Consider the following 21,286-nt stretch of genomic DNA (forward strand, 5'->3'; position numbering starts at 1 on the left):
CGTAGAAGAATGTGCCCTCTCATTTTGAGATTCCTGTCTTGCTCTAGTCACCTCGGACGCTTTCGCGTGTTTGTACTCGTTTGTGTGGCGCACAAAATGCTCATTGTGTAAAGAAGCCCCCCCAAAAAATTTACGATTGTTTGGTAGGTGTTGTTTACATAATCCTGCTCAGTTGTGGCAAGCTGTACATTGGCCAGTCGGGCCGATGTATAAATGACCACCTAAGAGAGCTTGCCCAAGACCATCCGGTCAAGACATATAGAGTTGTGGATTGCCTCAGAGCGCACATTCGACATGCTAGCCGTGTCCCCGACCACCACTTGGCCTTTCTACCCTCCGGAAGACCACGTGCCACGTTTTCAGACGTGATATCCAAGCACATAAACAGCATTCCATCAGGATATACGCCAGCTACGAGAATGGCATGTCCATTGTGGTGCCTTGACCAGCCACAAGTACGTCTAGAAATTCCGGGTATCAAAAAGAAATGCAATCACTCCAGAGTAGCATTGAAGCAAGCAACACTGCTTGCTTCAATGAGTTGTATTACATGAGTTGTACTTGGACCGAACGCACATATACACTGATAGGTCCGTCTCGTCCAGCAGCTCATTAGGTGCCGTTGTAATTCCGGCTGCAGCAATGACAATCAAATTTAGGTTGTCGCATATGACTCATCTACGTCATCAGAGCTTGCTGTTATAAGGGCTGCTTTACAATATCGCGTTCAAGAGCGTCCAGGCAAATGGGTCATATTATGTGATTCAAAGACAGCGCTTCAGAGTTTGCAGTCTGCCATGCGTAGGAATAATCATGAACTAATGGTACATGAAATAAGACATTGCGATCATGAAGCTCTAGCACAAGGGCATGATATTGTCACGGGCTAAGTAGATGCCTGAGGATGACGACGACGAAGTGCTGAAGAGAACGTGCTCGGACTGAAGCAGCGTTGTACGCATTTGCTCGCCAGTATATTCATCGTGTATACTTTATTCCCCGTATACGTACATAATTGGTGGAAGGTGCGGCGTACAACTCACCATACAACACCAGAAGCTGGGTCGTCACAGCGGACGGCACATTGCAGCTACAACGATGACTGACCAGGCTACTCAATTTCAACAATATCCGTCAGCCCCGTAACCGATCGTTGTGGTGCAACCTCGTGATCCAGGCCCTTTCAACGGCACAAGTGGCATAGACGTCGATGACTGGATGGTTCTATGTGAGCGCGTCAGCAGCAGCAACCATTGGGATCCGACGCTTATGTTGGCGAACATCATCTTCTACTTGCATGGCACGGCAAAACTCTGGTACGAGACACATAAAGAGGAGTTGACCAGCTGGGACGTCTGTAAGCAGAAATGGTGCTATCTATTTGGGAAACCCATCGGACGTCAAGTGGCTGCAAAGAAAGAGCTTGCGACTCGTGCCAGACATCCACAGAGCTGTACATCGCGTACATCCAGGACGTGTTGGCTTTGTGCCGCAAGGTCGACAAGGACATGCTTGACAAGGACAAAGTTGCACACATCCTAAAAAGAATTGCCGATGATCCCTTCAATTTTCTGCTGTGCAAGGACTGCTCGACGGTGGAGTCGGTCATCGAAGCATGTCGTCGCTTCGAACAGGCGAAAAGTAGACGCATAGTTCACCGATTCGACCACCTTCCCAACACGGCGGCTACGTCCTCTTGCGATGATTTGCCCACACTACATCAATCACCAGCGCCGGAAAACGTCACCAGAATAGTTCGTCGGGAACTCGAGGCTGTGGCACCCGCTATGTCTAGCGTATGCGCCCCAGGACACAACCTCAATGCTGTTTCAATGATACAGACCATGGTTAGCCAAGAGATCGTGAATATGGGCATTTCGCCACCTTATCAGAATGCCCCTACTACTTCCAGCTTGGCTCCAGTCGTTGCGGCTGCCACTCTGAACCGCACGTTTGCGAAACGACGAAACCCAGCTGAATGGCGGACTCATGATGATTGGCCCATGTGTTTCACGTGCCATCGGATAGGACACATCGCTCGCCATTGCCGCCGCCGTTGGACCTCATCACCTCGACCGAGCTTTTATGACTGGGGACCTCACTTCGAACGTGCACCTTATGCCCCGTCCTACCGTGCTGAGACAGGTGCAGAGCATAACCCAGAACGTCGGACCAACCGCTCGCCATCGCCCGTGCGTCGTCAGTCCCATTCGCTCCAACTCCGCCGTTCTCGGTCTCCCTACGACCGTCGCTCGGAAAACTAGCCGGTGCAGCCCCCGGAGGTGACGCTGCATACACGACTTGGACTGCAAATCCTCTGATTCCACCTACCGTTCGTGCAGCGGATGGCAGGACTCCTGCTGTGCTTGGAATGTGCACTGCGCAATTTACGATTTCTGAGCATCAAACTTCAGTTCTGTTTGCTGTACTGGAAAATTGCCCTCATGACCTCATCCTTGGACTCGACTTTCTGACTTCGCACGCTGCGCTCATTGTCTGTTCCAAAGGTCTTCTTCGGCTCAAACTACCATCCTCCTCAGAGACCGTCTCTACCAGCCCATCTCGTATACGCTCTGTCGATTTCCTCAGACTTCCACCGCAAGCCACAGTCTAAGTCCAACTCTCGTCATATCCTCCAGTACCCGATGGTGATTATGTTGCTGCCCCAATTTCTGACGTGGCCATGACACGTAATGTTGCCCTCTCCAACACGGTGGTTACCGTTAAGGACAACCGAACTTCATTTCCCGTCCTCAATTTTGGCTTCTTAGCGCAAGTTATTCCTCGCGGCATGTCACTTGCGCATCTGACACCACTGGTCAACCACACAGTTTCCGCCCTAACCACCGATTCACCACCCGATTTTTCATCAACGTCGCTCTCGTCACGTTCCTGTTCCGACCTTTACAAGCCAATGCTACATGACAAGCTCACCTCTGAACAAGTCTCTGATCTCTGCCGTGTGCTTGCTTCTTATCAGGACAACTTTGACTTCGGCGACCGTAATTTGGGCCAGACATTCGTGGTAACCCATCGCATCGACACCGGTGACGCTCGACCCATTCGCCGACGGCGCTTCCGTGTGTCAGCCCCAGAGCGTGCTATTATACAGCGAGAAGTCGATAAAATGCTTTATAAGGGCATAATCGAACCCTCATCTAGTCCCTGGTCCTCACCCGTTGTACTTGTTAAAAAGAAAGAATATAGCTGGAGATTCAGTGTTGATTACCGCCATCTCATCCATATTACCAAGAAAGATGTCTTTCCCCTACCGCGCATAGATGATGCACTCGATTGCTTACACGGTGCCGAATATTTCTATTCAATAGACCTTTGCTCAGGCTACTGGCAGATCGCTGTGGACGACAAAGACAGAGAAAAGGCGGCTTTCATGACTCCTGATGGACTTTATCAGTTCGATCAAGAAGATGCCTATAGATTATGCAATGCCCCCGTGACTTTTGAGCGCATGATGGACTCTTTTCTTCAAGGCATGAAGTGGACCATCTGCCTCTGCTACGTTGACGACGTTATTCTTTTTTCGACTACTTTTGATGACCATCCTACTCGTCTGTCCACAGTGCTTGATGTTTTCCGACGTACCAACTTGCAGCTTAACTCGTCCAAATGTCGCTTTGGGCAACGCCAAATCTGCGTACTCGACCATCTTGTTGACGCTGCGGGCGTTCAACCAGACCCTGCGAAAGTCCGAGCAGCTCGCGACTTCCCCACACCCCACTCAGCCAAGGACGTCTGAAGTTTTCTGGGACTGTGCTCCTATTTCCGTAGTTTTGTCGAGAAGTTTGCTGAGGTAGCCCGTCCTCTAACCTGCGTCTTCAAAACAGACGTCGCATTCACCTGGGGCCAACAGCAAGCAAACGCCTTCTCGTCGCTCGTTGACATTCTCACCAATCCACCAGTCCTAGCACACTTCGACCCATCTGTCGCCACGGAGCTTCGTACTGACGCTAGTGGCCACGGCATAGGCGCAGTGCTGGCAAAGCGACAACAAGGAATGCACCGCGTCGTCACGTACGCAAGCCGACTGTTGTCGCGCTCGGAACAAAATTATTCGATCACAGAACTCGAGTGCTTAGCTCTCGTCTGGGCCATTGCGAAATTCCGACCGTACCTGTATGACCAACCATTCTCAGTTATGACGGACCACCACGCGCTTTGCTGGCTCTCCTCACTCAAGGACCCTATGGGACGCCTTGGTCGCTGGGCGCTGCGCTTACAAGAGTACACTTTTTCCGTATTCTATAAATCCGGACAACTTCACAAGGATTCCGACTGCTTGTCCCGATACCCAGTTGATCCCCCTGACATGACGGAAGATGGACAAGAGGCCCTCGTTCTTTCAATTACCGACTTCACCGACATAGCTGCTGAACAACGCCGCGACCCCTCTTTGCGTGCTATTATCAATATCTGCACTCTCCCCACCCTTACCACTCCTTAGAACTGTTCGTTCTCCACAACATCTTGCACCGCTATAACGACCGCTCAGATGTTGCTGAGATTTTACTCGTTGTTTCTGCACATCTTCGCTCAGACGTTTTGGCCCAGCTGCATGATGCCCCCTCCGCTGGACACCTAGGGGTGTCACGCACGTATGACCGCATTCGCCGCCGATTCTTTTGGCCTGGCCTCTACCGTTCTGTGCGACAGTACGTTGCGGCATGCGACCTCTGCCAGCGCCGCAAGACACTGGCTCTAGGACCTGCTGGTACCATCCAGCCCATTGAAGTACCAGATGAGCCATTTTTACGAGTCGGCATCGATCTTCCAGGACCTTTTCCCGTGTCGGCCACCGGTAATAAATGGATTGCTATTGCTACCACCTACGCAACGTGGTATGCCGTTACACGTGCCCTCCCCACCAGCTGCGCTACTGACATGGCCGATTTCCTTCTTCATGACATCATTCTGCGTCATGGTGCTCCTCGTCAGTTGATCTCCGACCGCGGCTGCTGTTTTCTTTTTAAAATAGTGGACGAGCTCCTGTGATCCTGCTCTACCCACCACAAGTTCACTACAGCGTACCACCCACAAACCAATGGCCTCACGGAACGCCTCAACCTTACCCTGACGAATATATTAGCGATGTATGTCTCCAAGGATCACAAATGTTCGGACATCCACTTACCTTTCGTTACCTTCGCATACAAGAGTTCACGTCGTGATACAGCTGGATTTTCACCTTTTTACCTACTGTTTGGTTATGACCCGCCTTCGCCCATGGACACCATGCTCCAATATGACGTCCCCTCATGGACTGCTTATGCTCGTGATGCCCTGGCCCGAGCTGACAACGTCCGCCAAGTCGCCCAGGATCGTTTATGTGTCTCGCAGCTTAACCAAAAGAGTGCTTACGATCACCGTCACCGCGACGTATAGTAATCCCCGGGGTCGCTCGTCTTGCTGTGGTTACTATTACATCGTAATGGTCTCTGCGAAAAACTGATGTCCCGTTACGTTGGCCCCTACCGCGTCATACGCAAGGTCATCAGCGTGACCTATGGGATAGCTCCATTCCATAACACGTCAATACCAGCTTCAGTCTCGGCCGATATAGTTCACGTCTCACGGCTTAAACCATTCTACTCACGCCCCGAGAATTGATCGCACCGGGACGGTGCTTCTGCCGCCGGCGGGTAATGTCACGGGCTAAGTAGATGCCTCAGGATGACGACGACGAAGTGCTGAGGGGAACGTGCTCGGACTGCAGCAGCGTTGTACGCATTTGCTCGCCAGTATATTCATCGTGTATACTTTATTCTCCGTAACAATATTATATATCAATGGCTGCCTGTGCATATTGGTATTACCGGAAATCAATTAGCCAATGATGCAGCTCACTCAGCCCATGAAGGAACCCGTGTGGTCCCTATTCCTCTATCAAGGAATGATGCGGCAAGACAACTTTACCTGCTGGCTCGAGATCTCACACGCACGTTCTGGTCGTCTGCCAGCTTCCAAAGGTGACAATTATATGAACTGGATCCTTCGCTCAATATAAAGCTACCATCACAACTTTTCCGCTCCGATGCAACACTGTTATGCGGCGTTTGGTTGGGTATTTCACTCACAAAGGTGTACTCCTTTCGCATTGGTATGGCAGACACTTCTACATGTGACTACTGCGGAGCTGAAGAGACCATTGAACACGCCCTGTGCAGCTCCGCTTGCTACGACACACAGCGATGCCAGCTCCGGATGGTTTTGAATCAACTTGACTCCAGACCACTTTGTGTGCAGAAGATTCTAGGGCCTTGGGCATCTGCTTCAGTTACGCAGAAAGCGACTAAAACACTCCTACTTTACTTAAAGTCAACAAACCTGAGCGACCGCCTGTACACTGTGTGTGGTCCCACGAGTGTGCTCGTGATTGTGTGTACCTTCTTATCTCTCTACAACCTCTTTTCTCCCCTTCATGCCTTCCCCAGTGCAGGGTAGAAAACCAGATGGGCGTGTAGTTAACCTCCCTGCCTTTTCTTGCAACTTTATCTCTCTCTCTCTCTCTCTCTCTCTAAGAGAGCATGCGCTGTCAATGAGAAGCGGCATGGCTTCGCATTTGCCGTATCATTGCAAGGAGTATTTGTATGAACCGTTACTGAGTATGAGAATCTTGCGCAGAAGAAAATACAAAGCGGCACGTGAATCGGCAGAGGCGATGTTCATCAAACACTTTGGTGAACCATGTATCAGTGTCCCGTCCCTGTCATTGTATGATAATGAATTTCGCTTTAAATGCGAAGCATTTCTTAGGGAACTTCAGTGACTTTGAGCGTATCTATCTATCTATCTATCTATCTATCTATCTATCTATCTATCTATCCGCTTACGTTTGTGTGCTCTCGTGGTCACCCCCTTAACTTGGCGTTAACCAAAACTAGCATCGGAGGGTAAGGTGGTTTGACGAATATGACGCGATTCTCAAGACCTCAATAATGTCACAATCCCATCACGTACGTTGTCAAAAACGCCCCGCCAGGCAGTGGCACATACCCACGGGCGGGTATGTGCCGCTGGTATGCGGGTATGTGCCACAGGTGATTGACACTTAGTATCTACCCAGTAACGACGAGAACACACATGGGCGATATTAAAGTGCGAGCGTTATGAAATAACCGAAGCCGGTATCTTCAACCCGACGAATGCAAATAATGAATGTCAGAGTCCCAGCTGGAATCTACCCCTAGCATTCTGCGTGGCAATGAAGCATTTTGCCACAGAGCTACGCCAGGTTTTGAAACTAGTTTTCAAATATACGTTACTCTTGATTGATTGATATGTGGGGTTTAACATCCCAAAACCACCTTATGATTATGAGAGAGGCCGTAGTGGAGGGCTCTGGGAATTTCGACCACCTTGGGTTCTTTAACGTGCACACAAATCTGAGCACACAGGACTACAACATTTCCGCCTCCATCGGAAATGCAGCCGCCGCAGCCGGGATTTGATCCCGCGGCCTGCGGGTCAGCAGCCCAGTACCTTAGCCACAAGACCACCGCGGCGTGGCGACGTTAATCTTCGTTAAACGGCGATAGTTGTTGCATTACTGTCTACCCAATTTTATTACCTGCCCATTTTCTATTCATTTTATTAAATGTCCTCCTCTCATACATTCATCACGTCGGGTTAACGTCAGTTGTGGTTAGTTGCCATGCGCTGAAGTTGATTTATGTGGCGGTGTTCAGGGCCAGCATCCTCGTGAGCATCAGCGCTTCATAATAGCGTCTGGTGTTGCTAATACGTATGCTCCAGATGGCATCGTGGCGCAAGTGTAAATTACTGGTTATATAAGCATCTACGACCCTTCAACGTATGTGTGTGCGTGCAACATTTGTACATATATTTAGAGTTAATTCATGACGTGTCACAAAATAAAAAAAATGCAACACGGTCACCTTTCTTCCGCATGCTTCGCACAACGTCGATTCCCAGGTACGTGGGATCTGCCAATTTTTTTTAATCTGATAGGTTGAGATGATAGTTGTTCGGGCTCTTCATGTGGTTGTACGCATGCGTGAGGGTATCAGGAGATGAGCTTTGGTTGCGTAAAAGCCAGTTCGAGTTCGTGATTTTCCGTGACGTTTCTTTTATATCTTCTTTAAAGTTTGCGCCAACGATGTTTTACACACCTAATGAAATTATATGTATCAGTGTTTAGGTTACATTCACTCCTCTTAATCGCCTATCAGGAGAGGCGTCCCGCATACAAGTGTATTAGATTTCCCTTTTAGTGTTTCTAAATGACATTGTAACAATAGCAAGTCAGCAAAATTCACGATTTATGCTAATGACGCTACTGTATTGTTTTCCGGCACAGGCACAGATAGGTTGGCAAAAAGTTGTAATCGTTTCTACTGTAATACTGCACCATTGTCATTATCAGCCAAACATTAAAGAAATAAGGTTTTGAACGATAAACAGAATATATTGTGTGCAGACCAAAATAGATATTATCGAAAAAAAATAAGATTGTTGATGTGACTCTTCAATCTCATCTATCTCTTATCTAATTTTCTCTAACTATGCGACCTGTGTAGCGTTGTCGAGAAATTCTCCCAATAAAAATAAAGTTTAAAAATATAAAGCACTGTTTAAAACGCATCTAAGTTATTGCAGTCTCGTTTGCCTTGCTGCTACTCAACGGAGCATGAATAAAATATTAACTTTGCAAAAGAAAGCCATACATCACATGCAAACAGCTGTTACCTATTTTTGACGTCGTCACACTTTCATATAAACAAAATTCATTAAGTGCATGATTTCCGTATTCGGCAATCTTATTATTTATGTCCTTCCACATTTAAACAATTTACTGAGTCAACTTTTTTTCTTCAGAGCAACAATCACGTTATGAACACTAGTAATATTGGAGACTGGCTTATACTACGTTTTGGCACCCACTATAGACTACACTCTAATATAGCCTCCCATATAATCAAAACCACTGCAGGAGAGGCCACTGCAGCAGAGGCCTTTGTCCTGCAGTGAACGTAGTCAGGCTGATGATGATGATGATGATGATAATGATAATCCAAACAATTATAAATATTCACTTATACCTGCACTTAGTACCTTACGTGAAATGTATCTGAATTACTAACGTTTATGCGTGTTTAGTTATTTTAAAAGCTTGTCTACTTATCTGTGTATATAGCTGTATAAGAAAAGTTTTTTTGTTTTTTAACGTTCTGATGGCGGTAGTGTTTTATGTAGTTTGTTTCCAAAATTGATTGTGTAACTTAATTTATTAATTCAATCTTTACTTGTATTATTGCTATATTTTTGTGTAATTAAAATTTGATCGTCCAGTTAGCTTAAAGTTCATCAGTGTTTTATGAAAACATTATGTGCCTGTGATGCTTTGTACGACTATTTTATTATGCTCGTTTAAATAATTTTTTGCATTACCTATGTGTTTGAAATTGTTTTCAGCTGTCGCTTGTTTGCCATGCAATTCCTATTCCGGACCCAAGTCAAGCTGTGTGATTACAGCTTTTAGCTCAGGGAATTATCCAAAATGTAATATTTTGGGAGTTTTGGTGAAGAGAATGAAAAAGAACTTTCTTGAAGGGGACTGACATCACTGGTGTCGATGCAATAGGCTACAACAATTGTGCAGCTCAGAGGATGGCCATCGATGTGAAAAATATTAATGTAAGAAAACGAAACACTGCCAAATGCTTCGAATAGGGAAGGTAACATAGGAGGTCAGCAGATATCATTTTGTACAGAAATCCTTTTTTTTTGTGCGCGGACATGACAGTTTTGATCAAAGTGTTTGCATCAAAAATGAAAGGAGAACTTGAGCATTCTTCGACATTTGAAAGCCCTGCAAGCGCGATATGTTGACGAAAAAGCGTCCAGCGCAGCCTATAAAGTGAGACCCCTAATACTGCTGGAAAGAGAAGCGTTCCGTTTGTGTCTGGGTCTACCAAAGTTTGTTGCAAATAACGTGTTGTATAGGGAAGCTCGCCTACCTTCTCTGCTAAATAGGTTTAAAATTCTTACTGTGCAAGCATTCTTAAAGATATACAGCTCACACCAAAGACTCTCATTTTACGCTTTCATTCAAGAATCGGCTTTATTTTTCGAAACCCATTGGTTGCGACTACACACCCCGCAAATAGTATTTGCACAAGCGCTACTAAAGCAACTGAATGTAAAAATTAGACATATTGGTCCAATACACAACCTAAAGTCAATGCTTAGCATACAATTCGATGATATATTTCCTCATAACGCGAAACAACTGGCATATAGGTATTTAAATGACCAGTTAGCAGATTATCTAGCCTACCTAGAGATGAGCAATATCATAGCGACTGTGCATCTGTGTCAAAAAAAAAAAGGCTGGGGTTGGCATCTTTTCTCCTTCTTTGGACTGGCCCTTTTCGATTCGACTCCCAGATTATACCCCGGTATTAATGGCAGAATTATTGGCCATTGTTCTTGCCCTACGCAAATTACCCTCAAGCGAGTCATTAGCAGTTATCATTACAGATTCGTTATCAGTTTGTAATGCACTTTCTGCGGCAGTAAATTCAGAGCTGATGAATAAGTTTCGGCATTTAGTACCGAAAAACGTAAAAAAACTGCATTTGCTATGGGTACCAGGCCACCGCGGATTATATTTGAACAAAATGGCGGACTCTTTAGCAGCAGTATCCCTGGGTGGGCCCACCATCCCAGTTTTGCCAGATACGGCTTACGTAACCGCGCTAAGGTTCCGAAATGCTTGCCTGCAATGGAGAAAAGGTAATTTGGATAAATTCAAAGATTTCGAGCATTTGAGCTATTGCTGGAATAAACAGTGGTGTGTATTTGGCCAGTTAGAGGTCACTTATACCAGATTGCGCTGTGCATTTCCACAACTAAATTATTACCTTAATAAAGCTCAGCTCAAGGCGTCACCGCTATGCATTTGGTGCAACGAAATTGAAACAATTGAACATTTCTTTTTATTCTGTCATCGTTATTCTTATCAGAGAAAAAGATTTTTAGTAGCCCCATTACAAAAGCTAGGAATACAAGTAAATTTACCAGTAATTTTATCACTTGGCGGAACTTCATTCGGTTACTGCCACAGGGATGTATGCTCCGCTGTGTTTGATTACATCAACGCAACTAAAAGATTACCATGCTAGTGAACCACTACCCTTTCCGGATCTTCAGTTTATAATTCGTAGTTATGTCTTTCAAAAACAAAAGGTGGTTTGACCGCTTGCTCAGCACACATTTTTGTTTTTTGGTAGTATTATTTTAAGCTACTTTTTCAGATTGGCTTCATTTTCAGTTTAGTTTCATTTAAGTATCCTGCCGCCCGGTTCTTGGCCCATCCCCCTTTGTGGGTAAGCGCCATCCATCAGAGGTCATCAGCATCAGCATCAGCGTCCATTGACGTTGAGCAGTTCAGGACAGGAAGAAGTGTCCCGTTGTTGGCGACAAACACAATGTTAAGAATGGCTTTGTTGCCGGAAAGAGAGATGTGAATGAGGGCAGCTACCAAGTAGTCGACGTGATGGAATAATGGAAACGGCGACATAGGTGCGCACACAGCAGCCTGAGGTGGTAGTCGTTGAAACTCCATGGGCCGTAGCCGAGTGCCAGTTGTAGGAGGGCATTACCACACAAAGTAATTTCGAGCCTTAAAATACCGGCGAAAAATTCATGAGGGCAGAAATCAATGCAAAAAACGACATCATGCAGGCAAGCGCCAAGAAGAGCGAAATGCACTGAAGTTTGTTGGGCTGGAACAGTTACACGGGCAGTGCACATACCATGAGGACTGAAGTTCGGCTTCCATTGGCCACGCGCACTGTCCGGAACACAGCGAGAGTAAGAACTTTCTTAAGGCGGGATCGTAGCTTAACTAAGCTCATGAGAAATGCATGCCCACCAGTGTCGATCAGTACTGTAACGGCCAGGTCATCGAAGAGGACAGCAAGTGATATTCGTTAGGGATTAGTGGCCGGTGGAAGGTTTGGGCCTGAGTCGCCAGAGCAGCGTCACTTCAATGAGTTACACTGTATAGTGTTCCGGGAGGTGTCTAGAATAAGCCTGGAACGAAGAGCGACGGCGCTGAGGGGAGCGTAATTGGCGACCCCGAGGTGACGGTGACCGGCTGGAGAAGCTTCTCTGAGCGACGATGTCTGCGTAGGTGGGTTCGCATTAAGTAAATGAACAGCGTGCTGGAATGTACTAACGCTGGTCATTGGGGAATCATGGTGGAGAATACTGTCCGCGATTTTGACGGTGGTCACTTGAAACTCTTGGTTGGGTTTCAGGGCTTTCAGCTCCTAGCAAACAATCGTAAAGATGGTGAAATTTATGTCTGCCCGTGGCAGTGTAGGATCTTCACACGAGAAAGTCGCAGCGGTATTAGGAAGTCGGTTGAAGCGCTCAATAATTCGCCTGCATTTAGCTTGTTCAAAGGGCCAACATTCAGAAATGATTGAGTCAACCGTAGCACAGTTCTTGCACATGAGGATGCTGAAAACATCGTCCGCGATGCCATTCATTACATTGTTGACCTTTAAAGAGTGTCTGGTTGGGCTGGTTGGTGCTGCATAGTAGACGAAGAAAGTGCTTAACAGGGCCAACGATAGGAGGGGATAGAAGAGACGAGAACGCAGCGGTGAGCTAACAATAAAAGTTTATCGCGAACCAACTGAATTATGTAGAAAAAAGAATCTGCGTTAAACCACGCAACATAATCAGAAGTGCACATAGATGCCCCATATGGTGTACATCATAAATAGCCGGTCATATCAGTGCAACACAGATACACAAGGCCAGATACCTAATTTCACGGCTCTGCAACTGTGTTGCACAGCCGTGAAATTAGGTATCTGGCCTTGTCTGCCACTGACATGTCTTTGTTAAACATGCGGCACTGGGCTGACACGTCTTGAATTCAGGCGACGTATGATACAGTGGACGATTGAACATGCGATACGAGTTCCTGTCTTGCTTCCAATTGTCGAGCAACAGACGAGCAGAACAAATCGCGGAGCTTCTGCTTGCACACGTCCCAATTTGTCAGTTGTTTTCATGCATCTCGTACCGCTCACGTGCCGTATATTTGAGGTAGAATGGGATGTTCATGCATAAGCGTCTCGTTTCACCTGTAGTGCTTGCTCACGCGGTTGTATAAAGTGAGCCATTCGGCGAAGTAAGTTTTGTCGGTTCAGCGAAATGTGCCGACGTCTACAAGGTGAGACGAAATCACACAGGATGGTGTTAGCGTGGGCTGCGAAGACTGCAAAGACTGCGCGCCGTCTTCAAGCCCGGTGGCTGGACGAAGGTGGCGGCCGCTGCGGAGGCACAGAGTCGGGTTAAGGTGATCAAGAGCAAGCTTTTGTAGTGGGTTGGAGCATTGAACGACTCACTCTTTACAATATTCGCATTGTGTGACGCCTGGTTGTTCGTTTGCTGGTCTAAAACGCTTTGTTACTCATAATAACGCGATTATTTTCCCGACATCAAACCTGCCTAGGGCAAGTTTGCCAACAAGTCCCAAGCATCGGCGTAGTTCAGTGATAGAATACTGAGCTGAAACCCAGCGGATCTGGGTTTGAGCCCCACTGTGTCATTGGCACTAGTTTTTTGCCAATTTTGCGCGATGTGGTTACGGACACCGGTTGTGGAGGTGGCAGCGGTGGTGGGCAACTACGGTGCTGCGCCGATTTGTGACCTCATAACAGCCTTCACTGCAAAAGATGTTAAGTAGTATTTATTAAGGGATCGCCAGCCAGTATCATAGTGAATTGACACTGCACATAGCGCACAGAATGCAAGTTGATTGGTCAACTTAGACTCAACCCCTCAATAACAACATTGGCATCTTCTTCTGTTCGGCGTCATTTCAGCAACAGCAATATAAAATTCAAGTTCATAAACATAATACTTAAAGTTTGAATTAAATAGTTTACGTAATATTGCCATTTCATTTGTTTACTTTCGGTTTTTTAAGCACACACCTTACCTAAAATTACATTTAACAGTCTTCACGTCGAATTTTCGGCCAATTCCATCACGTGGGTATGTGCCATTTATCGCAAAAGACCCCTAGTCTGTAAAACGTCTTCTTCATTTTATGTATCGCCAGTCTGTTAATAATAATAAACTTCAAACTTCAAAAGAGTGGCTACCTGAGCTGGTTGGTATTGCATTCTGAAAAAAAAAAAAAACATTACTTAACTTAGTGCGCAGAGAACGTTTGAAAAAGAAGATAGAACAGTGACATAGGACAGAGCACACACTTAAAACCAATTTTATTGCACAGATGGCGGGAATATATATACAGGCAAGAGGGCAAGGAGATCATACACAGAAGAAAAGACAAATGATAGCGTATGTGCGAGATCACCTTATTCCAATCTTTATTTGACAACTTAACTGAAAAGATACTTGTATTCATTATCTAACAGACTTACGGACGGGGCACTGACACACTCAGTTCCTGCTTTACGAATCACAAAAGCCTCATATATTTCACGTGCCCTCTGGTCCTTATATCTTGCCACTACTTGGCATTCATCACGAATCAGGGTGCGCTCACAATTCTAACAGTGATTTGCCGAGTGGCTGCCCACTGATCTGCCCATCAGATTTGCGTGAATACTAAGGCGATTATTCAGACAGCTCCCCGTCTGAGCGATGTTGTATCGACCACATGATGAATAAATCAGGTATACAACAGCTCTCATACATTCTACAAACATCCTTGCATGCTTTTTATTGCACCCAACACCTAAAAATCCTTCGCTGTTACTTTTTTACAAAGGGAGCTCAGCCTATTTTTTGCCGTGAAGACAACCTTAACCCCAGTTTCTTCCACGATTTTTTTAAGCAGTGGGAAACTTTGTGTACATAAGGAATGGCAGACACTTTCGGCTTTGGCTCGTCCTGAGATGCGTGCCGTGCATTTTTGCCCTGCTTGTGGCGGCGAAGGTCGCGAAATGGTTGTACTTTATACAGCGAAGCGTGAGACAGGCGCCGGCATGTTTACAATCAACGGTGTATTTATCATACAGTGACCGTATGCTTGAATGTGCTTGTTCCATATCATATTCTTTGTCATATGTCTTTAGGTGACAAATATGAAAAACTGCAGAACAGAGCTTCAAGGTTTGTCGTAAGCCATTACTAAAAAATGACACCTGTAGCATTATAAAAAACTAACTAGGATGGGAAATACTATCATCGCGTCCAATTAAGCTGCGGTTAAAGCTCCTATGCCAAGGATTTCATGCTAAATTCACATTCAAAAATGAATGTACCTAAACAGTCCCCTTCGCGCAAGAGTAATTAAGATTTTAGAATGTCGTATCAGGTAGAAATTTTCTAATAATTCTGTTTTTGGTAGTTTTATGACAGAATAAAATGGCTTATAAAGAGAAAAAATTGCGTTGTGTCAAAGAAGGCGTGTTTTCTTTGGCATTGTAACCCATCTGCTGCAGCGCCTTAAGGTAAAAAATGTGATGTGCACGCGGCTTTTGTTTTGTTTGTAATTTACATTTAAAGCGTCTCTCTCTAGCTGACTTAAGAGGTTGTATTTGGACATTAGAAGTTCTTGCGCGCTCAATGAAAAATGTTCTACGATGTTGAATTTTCAAATTGGTTCGCTACGAGCCACCAACGCATGATGCCAAGAAGCAAACTTTAATCCCTTGCCTCTCGTCCCATGTTGTCATCGCGAGCCTTATTCTTACCCTGTTTTCTTCGGTATCGGGGCTGGAGAGTCACATGACGCATACGCACCAAGAACAACGTGCGTCAGCAAGGTCACGCACGCATGACGTGCCCCAGCCTACTCGTGCGCGTACGCCGTCGATGTTGTGTCTTTTCGTCGTTCTATGTTCTGTATTACCAGTTTCTCTGGGATGCTTCAGTCACTGCGTGTACTTTAGGAAAGGCTGGCAAGGATCACGTGTTGTGACCGCGATACACAACGTCGCTCCGTGGAAACTAGGATCAGAGACGACGCACCAAACACAAGCTAAGCGTTGTCATGGTTGGCGAAGGCACGATGCAGGAGTGACGAGAAGACGAACGCAAGAGAAATGGGTAGTAGTAGTAGTAGTAGTAGTAGTAGTAGTAGTAGTAGTAGTAGTACCAGTAGTAGTATAGTAGTATCAATGGTAGTGTTTGTGGTTTTACGTAAAAAAAATCCACGATACGAATGTGAGGGAAGCCGTATTAGAGCTCTCCGCAAATTTTAACCAATTGGTGTTTTTTAACGTGCACTAACATTGCACAGTACACGGGCATCTACTTTTTCGCATCCATCCAGATGTGACCACCACGGCCACAATAAAACCCGCGGCAATCGGGTCAGCCGCCGAGCACACAGGTTCACTGAGGCGGACGCTAAACGAGGGCCAATAGTGAATAGTGTCACGGGGTCAAGACGTGGCTGAAGACAGGATACCTTGTGTTGGGATTTAACAGTTTCTTTTGGCGAACCTGTGCCCGGCAAACGGAAAGTCCGATTACAGTAGCAGTCTTGCACAGATAGCAGTGAACGGAGCGTCGGCCGTCGATCAACTACTGACAAGCGGCGAAGTGCATCGGCATTTATATCTTGCCATCGAATGTTCTAGCCTTATCGCTGGTGGTGGCGTAGGTTCCAGAATAATCTGTACAGTTCGCAGAATGGGCGTGATTTTATCGAAATGATCTACTAAAGTCCCAAGCTTCTCTAAAACTGCACGCGCGTTTTGCGCTGAGAATTGTGTAGTGGTTTGGGGCGATAACAAAACTTGAGAAATTAAACGTGGCAATAGCATCTTGAGGCTATACAAAACAGAAATAAGAATAACAACAAGCTCATATTTTGTTTGCATGTTTTATTATTTTTCTCTGCGTTCATTCAGTATACTGATTTTGAAAAAACAGTGCAAAGACACAGTGAAAAGAAAGCCATAGAGACAAAGAGTGCTGTTGTTATTTTCCCTCTGTCTTTGTGCTTCCCTTTCAAAATGATATGAAACAGCTAGCCCAAATCAAAGTACTCCTCATTCATGCTACACAACAGAACACGAAAATTGCACATGCCGAGTATAATAATGACACGTGCAACATTCTTAATGAGGCACCATTTCAAATGCAAAATATAATAAGGAGACGGAACATTTTTCGTCTGATTTTATAGATACAGCAAGCATTTACCGAAATTCTGATGAAGAGCGTACAGTATGCGACGTTAGCCCACCAATGTCAATGTAAAAGAGCGACGTAAAACCAGGACCATTCCTTGCTGTACATCACTCCCTAGATTTTGGGGCGCACGCCCGTGAGAAGGGCAGGTGACATTCATTAGAAATTGAGAGTTTTTTCACGACATTTATATTTGCAAATCTTAACAGGAATGATATGAAGTGCCCAGTGCACTATTACGCTTGTTTGCTCCAAATGCTAGAACCTAGTGTGGGGACCTTTAAGATGTTCTTCGATAGGGTAGAAATTGGTCCTACGTGATTAGAACTGGCATGCCTGTCTTCTGGGGTATCAGTGGTTTGGTCGTTTTATTTGCTCCTGCACTGCCCTTCCCAGTCACAACGAAACGAAAGAGACCCATGAGAGTCTTAATTGAATGGTGCACACTTGACGCACAGTGCTAGACAATAAAACGAAAGACCACATACTGCGAATATCGCGGAAAACGCATGCCTATGTTCAATCGTTTGTACCTCTCTGCTATCCTAAATACCAGTTTTGTTTGCTTCTTGCTATAGACACAAGTCACCGACGTCGTTGTTTTGGGATATTTCAAATTTTTTAGAATTTCATTGTGCCTATTATGATTTTGAGGGCCTAAAATGGTGTTCCACTCCCTGTCTTTGGCGCCAAAAACACACCTTATTAGTGCCTAAAAATCCGGCTTCTAGTCATTACGTATCTTTTGCGCTCCCTTAGATACTCAGCCCCGTGATTAATCAATACGCCCAAGTATTTGTGTTTATCCACCATTTCTAGCATGACTTCCTGTATCTTATGCTCACAGCCTTTGTTATCATTAAAAATCACCATTGCCGATTTTTCCCTCCAGAACTCTAAATTTAACCGATCTCCCTGATTACCACAGATGCCTACCAATCCCTGCAGATCATTCTTGTTGTCGGCTATTATTACTATATCATCTGCATACACCAATGCTGGTAATGACTGTTCAATGTGTTTTCCTTGCTTGGCAAAAGAGAGGTTAAATCCGAGTCGACTCCCCTCTAATTTGGCTACCAGTCCCTGGAGATAACAAATGTTATCTGCCTCGTTAGAAGCGCCTCCTATCGAAAGTATTGAGTACTAAAGCCGTACGGAAACGTGCAGCCTATAATAGCTCATCAGCTGTAGTTCGCTATGTTGCTGTAGTTGGAGAGCGTGATAATATCGTGCTTTGCTTGTTGTGTAGGCAGAAACCACATACAAGTCGAGAAATTCAAGATAAAATGCCCCATTTTATTTTTTTATTGACGCATATCTATTGATCGCACTTTAGAGGATTTGGCATTTCATAGCTCCACACACAAAAGTTTGTTTCGCTATCATAACTAAAGCAAGCAGCGGAATAACTTCGGAAGCCTCGGTGAGTGTCAGCTAAGTTTGCGCAGACCACTGAGAAATGAGCGAAAAAAATTTGGCGTTTTGGTCTCCCATCACTTGCCATTTAAACTAAGCGCGATTGCGAATATATTTGGGGGCTGTGAAAAGCTCTACTTTGGCGCCCTCGCGAACCAACGTCAAATGAAAGCAAATGATAGCAATGGTAGTAGTCGGGTGATGTAAATCTTGTACGGCATGTATTTTATTAACTATAAATTATAATGGTATGTACCACATGTCTCTAACGTTCTAGTCTGATTCGTTCCTGAGTGATTGTTATTTAAGTGAGTTATGTAGTAAGTATGTTACAAGATTTGTACAGTCAGTCAGATTCGATGTCACATGATATTTTTTGGCAGCTATCTTTTCTCTGTTGCTTCTTTTGTTCATGAAGGACTGATGCCGCGAAATCTGTTTTTTTAATTTTATTTTTTTATGTACGAACTGTGTACAAGGGTGTTGGGCGCTCTGTCAGGCCATATGCCTTTAGCCCCAACATCCTTTTGTTTCTTGTGTCTTGTACAAGAAAACAATAAAACAAATTTTGAAAATGAAATATTGAAATTGAATATTTCAAATAGGCGAGAATGCACAAACAGCTCAAATTTCCAGGCAAAATTTTCTTTTTCCTGGACGAAATATCTCGGGCAGAGTTCGCTCAAACCAGTGAGTTCGGCGCGCTCAACTGCGAGCGGCCGCTTGCATCTGTCGATTGTCACTCTTGGCGCGACTCCCTAGTGCGCGCGCGCCAGCACTCTTACGTCACCAATTTCATCACGGTTGTACTCGACCAATGAAAACGCGCGCCGCGCCAGTGCGCGTCCACAACCTTGCTGCGATCAACGCCACCTAGAGCATTGAGTGGCGTCAGTGCACGTGGTTCTCCAGTTGCGGCCAGACCTGCCGAGCGTCTCTGCGAGAGGCGACCGTCTTGCTCCTCCTCGGATGATGCCACCCTCGTGCGGCGTCGCTCATTCATGGACCTGCTTCTTTGGAGCAGTGCATGCAGGGTAGTTGGGAGCCGCCTACGTTTTGCCGAGTGTCCTTCATGGAAGTAGTGGTGAAATCATTGGAATTATTCTGACTCATTGTGAACTAATGTGTATGCGGTGAAGTCGCATGGATAACGTGTAATGTCACACCGGATACGAAGACAAGTGTGAAAAAACGCAGCAGTGGCACGGTAAGAGTCAGAAACTTTCACTGATGTTCGATTTATTGCCTGGGTGCATAAATTAGTTCGTGTATTATGATTGTATGAAACATCTGTAAGTTTTATATCTCATGATCATTTAATGGGTGAACGAGTCATGTAGGTGGACACAAAAACACGCTGGCGTCAATTTATTCCTGGATGAATATTTTCCTGTTTCCCACTGAGAATGCAGTGTGCGATTGAGGTCTACGAAAGTGTGTTGAGCCCCTTCTATAGCGCGTTGCCTGTCTCGTCAATTTCAATTGAAGCCATGTTCTCGCCCCAAGTTATAGCCAGTAGTTTCGGTCGGAACTTTCCCGGCAAAGCTATTTCAGTGCAGGCGCACTTTCCTAGTCGATGTCTGTTAGTGCGCTTCGCTGCCATGGTGAAACATTCGTGAATGCTAAACACACACACACAACAAAAAAGTATATGTATACATACCGAGATGTTTGAAGTCAAGCCCACGGAATGTGACTGCACATTTAGTAAATTGCGAATGCCCCCTACAGAAGTTGGATTAGGCGAAAGGCCAATTACGTAATTCAGGATATTTTTCAGGCTTAGCTATTCATTTCTAAAGATATGAAGCAGGTATTATTGGCACTTATGAAAGTTATCGGGCGTTTCAAAACCTTCTCTCTCACTGAACCACTGCCATTAAAGAACAAAGCTGGCAACGTTAGGAAGATCCTGGCCAAATTAGTAACATAGGTAAATAATTATATACTAATGAAGAGGGTTAAATTATTTTAAATAGTAATATTAAAATAATTTACTTCGACCAACAACTACAGGAACGTGGAAGCCACTGAAAAAGCTGCCATAAAAAAACTTCATTGAACCGCAGTTCCTAAACGCAACGCAACAGCGACAGTCAGTTCAAACGTAAGTAATCACAAACACAAGGTCTCAAGTACCCAGAAAAACAAAAACAAACGACACTCTACATAAAAAAAACAAATGCAGAGTAGGCAAGCAGGCTCTTACCATCAGTGTGAATGTACAGCGCCAATAATGAAATAAATAGACATACAGAGAATCGAAAGCCGGTGTTAAATTTTGTATAACTACCATGTATTTGGTAGTATGTACATTGTCACATATATGGATGCAGGTTTTTTTACGGATTCGTTCAATCAAGCTTAATGTGTGAAGAGGGTAATGTATTCAGAAGGGAGGAAGGTGTATGTTGGAGGCGCATGTTCTGTTTTTTATGTGTGCTAGGGACATTTACCAGTTTTCGAGTGGTCCGATAGGATAAGCAGTTTTTTTTTCTTTCAAGATTGCGAGATGTCGGACGGAATTTTTATGACTTGCTGCTTCTATTTTAAAATGTAAAGTTAGTCTGTGCTAATATAAATGAAATATCTTTAGTTTGATAGACTGAAGGAATAAAGAACCTTTACTGCGTGTCTCAATGTTCGCAATGAAGTCATTTTAAACAATTATTTTCTAGAATATATATAG

At 45.0% G+C, this 21,286-nt stretch overlaps 2 protein-coding genes across 6 annotated transcripts in view; one reads left to right on the forward strand and one right to left on the reverse strand.

Moving 5' to 3' along the window:
- The window catches only part of LOC142796175 (uncharacterized), a 436,093-nt gene that overhangs the window by 285,979 nt on the left and 128,828 nt on the right, over window positions 1–21,286 (reverse strand). The window lies entirely within an intron of this gene.
- LOC119169192 (FMRFamide receptor-like) overlaps window positions 19,430–21,286 on the forward strand; it is a 1,338,388-nt gene continuing 1,336,531 nt past the window's right edge. For all 3 annotated transcript variants that reach the window (XM_075886260.1, XM_075886259.1, XM_075886261.1), the window contains exon 1: window positions 19,430–19,804. The gene's annotated coding sequence lies outside the window, so the exon portion shown is untranslated. The remainder of the gene's footprint in view (window positions 19,805–21,286) is intronic.

The sequence above is a fragment of the Rhipicephalus microplus genome, chromosome 2 (assembly GCF_043290135.1).
Source record: "Rhipicephalus microplus isolate Deutch F79 chromosome 2, USDA_Rmic, whole genome shotgun sequence".
Lineage (NCBI taxonomy): Eukaryota > Metazoa > Arthropoda > Arachnida > Ixodida > Ixodidae > Rhipicephalus > Rhipicephalus microplus.